Source organism: Python bivittatus, unplaced genomic scaffold, assembly GCF_059951505.1.
Source record: "Python bivittatus isolate LINGU-HERP-01145 unplaced genomic scaffold, Pbiv_v1 ctg000020_np1212, whole genome shotgun sequence".
Classification (NCBI taxonomy): Eukaryota; Metazoa; Chordata; class Lepidosauria; order Squamata; family Pythonidae; genus Python; species Python bivittatus.
The window spans coordinates 22728205-22735259 of record NW_028277030.1 but is presented as its reverse complement, the minus strand read 5'-3'; positions in this window follow the sequence as shown (position 1 = coordinate 22735259).

Sequence of the window (7055 nt, the reverse complement as noted above, 5' to 3'; positions counted from 1 at the left end):
TTTAGGGAGAAATCATTCTTGACTAATAGACTTTCATGCTATTGTCTGACTAAATTGGGAAGGCAACAACTCTGAATAGGCGATAAATATGTTGTCTTTGGCCTTTCCTTTTCAGCCTGCTCAACCTAATTTGAGTCTTTGGCACCAAGGTGTTAATGCAAGGTTTGTTCTCTTCAACATGATGGCAGGTGACTTGCATTTCAGAGTCTGATAGATTTATAGTCTTTGATCTTTTACCCACCAGCTTGCATCCTCTGTTAGGGTATGGGTTTGTTTTTAATCCGGTGACAAGCCATGAAAAGACTAGCTTCTCTTCAGAGCAGCCCTGCAAATCTGCTTCAGCGTTCAGCATCCACAAGCATATTTATTAGGTAATTATACTGGGGCCAACATTTATTTCCAATTCAGTAATGTAGGATTACTAGCATATTATAATCCTTTGTGTTGTTAGGCAGAAATAAAATTGCAATTATACACATGTCTTACCACACTCCATAGGACCTACTTCTGAATAAATGTGCCTAGTATTTCACTGAAAGATCCTTTGTGATTAAGTGGTAAGTATGCATAGGATTGGAAAATTAAGCTGATTTATAGCAAACAAAAGGTCACTATTGTAAATAACAAAATCCAAAATTGTGCTGAGATGGAATAGTTATCAGTATGACATTAAGCTGACATACAATGACAGCACAAACAAAATATTTAAACCGCTTCCAAATACTTTTTATCCCTCAAATAATGTTTGAAAGTATCTGTTCCAAAACACAGAATCTTATTTTATTTCTATTTTTATATAATTCCAGGCTAGATATAGAAACCCAGATAGCTTCTTTGGCAAGGAGCAACTAGTGCCAACACCAGTTTACCCTTTCCCATGGCACACGCATTTCTAATACCCACTTGGAGGTTACATTCTTCATGGGGGGGGGGGCCTTCCTTTGAGATTGGCCCAGGACAGAGAAGAATGGTCTTGAGTCTGGTAGCAGGATTTGTTCAGATCATATCAGTGTTGAGGAAACTACTCTGGCTACCTTTCTACATGATGCTGAACTACTTCCAGCTGATCTAAAAGATACCCCTATTTGTAAGCATGTAAGACTGAAGTGTTCATCAGGGATTTTGTAAGTGGCAAGTCTGAGACACTTTCTCAAATTACTGTCTTGCTGTGGACTCAGATTTCTCTTATTTTGACTGTTGTCTTGGTTGCAGCCATTCTTCCTGTTCCTCAAGGTTATTCTCATAGCCCATTATATCAATTGATCATCTAACACATTTTCATATGACTGAAGTCTCAATAGAGGCATCTTTAAAACAATATATAGAAAATACTAACTTACACTTCCCTAAACAAAGTCTTTCCGAATACACATATAGTAACTGAATTGTAGGGAAGCCAGAGGGAGCCTTACTTTTTATGTGTTCTTCTTAGCTGATACTTTAGATTACAATGGAGAACATAAGTTGGCTAAATGTGGGCAAACCATAAAATGGGACTTTGTCAGTTGTATTAAGAGTCTCCCTATCTTTCATTTCATTATCTGAATATGAAAGTCTGTCTCTCATTGTCAAAAGCAAGTGCAATTTTAATACTTTTTTTCACAGCAGACTGTATTCCAATAACCAAAATCAATACTTCTTCCAAAATGCAAAGCATTCCTTTAATTCTTAGTTCTAGCTACTAAGTTTTCATTTGCTAACTAAAACTGTCCCCACTGATCAACTGACAATTTAAATAACACAGTTATGATTAAACCAAAGATTGATTGCAGCTTGCCTTTCAATCTTTTCCTAGTGATACTAGCATTTAAAATTATTGAATGTACCTCTGACCACTTGCCAGGCTGTCTAGGGCTGATAGGAGTTGTAGTCTGAAACATTGGAGGGTATAAGCTTGCTGGTCCCTGCTATAAATCATGCATAAAAATATCAGATTCATTAGATATGTTTTGGAAAGCTGTGTTTTTTTAAAAAAAATCTTGATATTGATGAACTCCAAAAATGAACCGCTCATCAAATTACCTTCTGTAGCTGACAAGATAAGTCTCTGAATTGCAGAAAAGGGGAAAAAAAGTTATTCCAAACTTGAAATATCAGGTTAAAAATAAAGGGATTTATTATTTATTTTAAATAATTTTTATTTATTTTAAAATATATCTGTTTTTAAAATATATTTTTAAATTTTAAAATGGTACACAAATAAAATTATACAGCAATAACTTACAGGGGTTGTAGGGCTGTGGAGAAACCACTGTTTGCTTGTTTGACAAAATAGTTAGCATACAATATCATTTTTTATATTAAAGGAAATTGCAAAGTCGTGCAATATTGTCTGCTAAGTCATTGGTTCTAACCATGAGAACAGATTCACATACTGCTCAATTCCTATCCCCTATAATTTTCAAGCATCTAATGTGTTGTGTACATTCAGCAGGGGGTTTGTTCCTTAATTCTTGCAAAGAAGTGTAGGATAGCCTTTAGGACTTGGCTCATACATGACCGTACCTTTGCTCATTCCTTGGCGGATGTGTGACTCCATTGAAAAGGACTCTAGTTAAAGTGATGGGAGGGAATGAACCAACCTGCTGTTCAGCCTCGGATATTGCCAGATAGAAGCCACCACTGAAAGACACAGCTGCACGTAGGAATGATAAGCATGCACGAGCCAGACTCAGGCTTACTCAGACTGAATTACCAGCACTGCCTTTGGTTCCTGTAATGATGTCTTGCTGCTGTTGTGTAAGAATAACAAGAACTGGTTTGCCTAAAGATTGCTGTTCAGGTGGGCTTAGCAGCCATCACAATGACTGGTAGAGATTAAAACGTTAGATCACTCAAGTATTCAGGTTATGTTAAAGGAGAAATGGATGAGTTAGTCCACCAGATTTAGCTTTTTTTAAGAAAATAAAAAGAAAATACTTGTGTTCTTGCACACACAAGCATCAAAGCCCATTGATCTGAGTGCATTCAATTTACGGATCATTCTTTGTGGAATATTCCGGATTGGGGCATATTCTTATTATCAGTAAATGTTGCAGATTAAGTATTCATATTAAATGTATTAAGGCAATGAATTCAAGCTTTCGAAACACTGGTGTTATATTGCTTCTCTGAATTCTGGTACCAAAAATAGTGACTGAAGAAAACCCTATTTTGGTAAAATCTACATTTTGGTGATCAGCTAAAAGAAAAAAAAAGAGTAAGGAAGCCTGAACTCTTCAGCCTTTGCTTTCTCTTTTCCGCTAATTGAAATGAAAAGCAAACATTAAAGACCAACCACGCAGTATAATATCCTTTCAACTTCAGTTAACAGGGGTATTAAAAAGGCCTTCCCCAATATCAGCTGGAGAACACCAAGCCATAAAACCCCTACTTAAAAGGTGGAGAGGTGTAAATTCAGCACATGGGACCGTTTTCATCTAGGGAACCAGTTGATTAGAGGCCAGATGTCTTAATGAATTGGGAAGTTGCTGTCACATCTCAGCCAGCTGGGATTGCCACTTCTCAGAGGATCAAATGTTCACATGGAAGGGTTTTGAAGAGCATGTGCTCTTACAAGTGTGTGAACAAAGCCCACTACTTGCACAAGACACTGCTCAGATCAATACTGGTGCCTACAGATATAGGAGACTGCCTTAACTCTGCTTATGGACTAGTGCCATCAAAGTCAGTGCAGGTTGCTTGCTTCTCTGCCAACCTGAAAGATGTAACATGCACCATCTGCTGAATTCATTCATATATTTGAGATAGGTGGTTACGCAATAGCCGGCCTTTTTCTTCAATATGCATATCAGTCTCATGAAAGAATCCACAGATCTTGGAGAACGACAGCAATGTTACGCCACTGTGTTTTCCAGCTCTGGTAACTGTCAGTTTCAACACGCAGGCATCTTCCAGCTCAATAAGGATGATGTCCTTGCTTCACAGATGATTCTAACCCAGCCTTCCCCAACCTGGTGCTCCCCAGAAGTGCTAGACTTCAACTCCTGCATTGTCTGCAGCCCTGTCTGAGATGCCAAGTTGATTATGAATGACAGACCTTCTGGACAGCAGTAGCAAGACTGTAAATTGCATTCTCAAGAAAATTCATACTGCTTCTATCCAGTATGTTTAGCTCTCAAGTTGAAATGACTTACTTCTAAGGGGGCATTAGGAATAAATGAGTTGTGATTATTTGTTTAACCATTCTCGTACTGTTTTGCATTTTAATCTTTACTGATCAAATTTATCTGTTTGTTAGGATTTAAGAGATCATTTCTGTTTTGGCTGCTCTGGATCTATTTAGAATGCCTCTAAATGAATAAATAAAATAAATGTGATTAAGTGTGGGTAGCCAAGACAGATCAAGACTTATTTTATGTTGAAAATAGCATTAGACTAAATAGACTAAAGTAATCATAAATGGAAATTGTAGTTTTATTACAGGAAAATATCAGTGCAATCTTGTCTGATGCATGTCTTATAAGTTTTCAATGGAATTTTTTCCCCAGGAAAGTGAATTTGACACAACAGTATCCCTCTTTAGGGCTTAAATTATTCAGTAGAGATCTATGAAATGCATAAAGCAAATCTTTCTTTGTTTTCATTTCAAAAGTATTCATTTTTGTGTGTTACTAAGAAAAGCATCAGCTTTTCCCCTGTAGCACTTTAAAGAAAAAACTGCTCATTAGTAGCATTTTACTACTGGTATGTGTTTATTTTAGCAACCTTCTTATGCATTTGGAATTAGGAGGAAGGAACTCATTATCAACAGTGAATGAAGACTGAGCGTCTGCCTTCAGATTGCTGAATAAATTAATGGAGTGAAAAATAAAGCTGCCATTCAAGCAGAAAATGCCTTTGTCATTTTTCAAAGTGTCACCGAGCTATAATATTAGCTCCATAACTCAAATAACCTTCAGTGTTATGAGATTACTATGTGACAAAAATGATCTCCCCCAGATTTTTATAAAATGGGGGGAAACGTAGAGATCAGAAATATAAATTTGTGCTTTTAAATTTGTTAAAGTAATATGTACAACTTATACATTTCGGCTCTTACATTTTCTAGACTGCCCAGAAAACTTGAACAATTCCATGAAGCTATTGATACGAGTAATTTATAGTGTCCTCCTGCTGTCGCTATGCTAATATATCACTAATGTGGACAGGCATTACTGTACATCGAATGTGCCACAGTGAATGTGTGACAATGCTGTAAATCACTACGGTACTATGTTTTGGTATATTATTTCTTCTTTAACAGCACAGAGAAAAAATAATGTTTAATTCTGTAATATAAGGACTCCAGCAGCAAGTCATACAAGTGGCAACAATCCACCTCCCACCTACTATAATTGTCTATATTAGATCATTTCAAGCATGTGGTTGCAAATAGGCCTTAACAAATCTAATCAGTAAATTAAAATCTATAAATAAAATATCTTTATAAGTCCCAATTTAGGAAGCTGCCTTCTACTACCCGAGGGCTGTTTACTCTATCCGGCAGTTGCTCCTCAATTCCTCAGACATAAATCTTTCAAACAATCACAAAAATGAAAAATACAAGTTGGAGGAGTTAGCTGGTAATCTTTCCAAAATCAAAAACTGGGAGTCCAAATATATCCCAAAGGTTCTTTAGTAATATCAGTTATAAATTATGTATTCATTTTTATTAGACATCACACTTTGAAATAACATGATTTTAAAGAGGGCCCCTTTCTACTTTTTCTCCCACTTGTTCATCCACACAAATGGCTGCTTAAAAGAACTGGATTATGTCCTAAACTGTCCATCCACCAAGAGAACAGACACTGATTTCAGAAAGAACTCTCTCTTCTTGCAACTCTACATGGCGACCTTAATCTCCTCCAGAGAAATCAAATTTGTGGGAAGCACAGAAGGTGCAAAAAGGAAGACAGAAAGGGGTTACCTGTGGATATGATGTTGGAGGCAGCTCACTACTTTGTAATTTATAAACTCGTTAGTAAAGTCCCCTGTACAACATGGAATTCCTTTGGCTATGGTAAATAACCAGCTCTATTCACAAACTACTTAAGAAGAGACTACTACTAAGCCACTGTCAGGGATAAGCAACAGAAAAAAGGAGTAGAAAATGAATTTTATTCTTACTAGTGCTGAATAAAGAGACGTTTAGGGTGCATAAGACTTTCCCTGCCCCACATTCTTTATGAATTGTCACCTATCTCCCCAGTGTCTTTCTTCATCTGAGGAGGAGAAGGAGGAGAAGGATATAGCCTGACAGTGGGTGGGACAGGATCTCATCTGAACTGGTGACCCTCTAGGCTGTGGCCTCTGGTCTGTGCCCAGCAGTCCAGTCCTAGCAGCACGATGGAGCAAGACAAAACAGCCCAACTATTAGCATGCCATTAATTGTAGTCTCAAGTTTAAGAAGCCATCCCAGTTCCGCTTCCCAAGTCTTTGGGAGCACTGCATTTCTCCTTGCCTGTTAGAACTCTCTGAATATGTTTCTCTGGATTCCTTTCATGCTAAAGGAGAGGTCACCAAAACGTTTTAAAGCTAGATCACTGAATACACACTAGAAGAGAAACATGCATGTTGTGCTAATAAGAGGCACAGAAGAAGCAGAGGTGAGGATCTTGACCTTCACATCAAGACTGGTACAATTCTACATCTCACCTAACACAACTCCTGGTGCTTAAAATTTGATGGCACAACCTTTGGGAGGTGTGAATTCTGCTCACAAGTTTTAGTGCCACTTTTGGAAACAGCTTTATGGAACATCACTTCCTACTTAAGCCAGTTTATATATGAGACTAGATTAAATAACATTCCCTTCAATGTATCCTAGAAAATATAGTTTTGAGAATAACTAGACAACTGTAATGGGAAATTATTAGTCTTTTCACAAAATTACGCTTCCTATTGTTCCTTGGGGAAGCAAGGATATTGAAACTCATTTCAAGCTACTTCAGCTACAATACAGAAATAGCCTTATTCCTCTTTCAATGCAGTGCCACGTAATTTTTCATGATCACAACAAAAGAAACAAAGGAAAGGATGAGAAAAGAAAAAAAAGGAGCCATGAATATGTC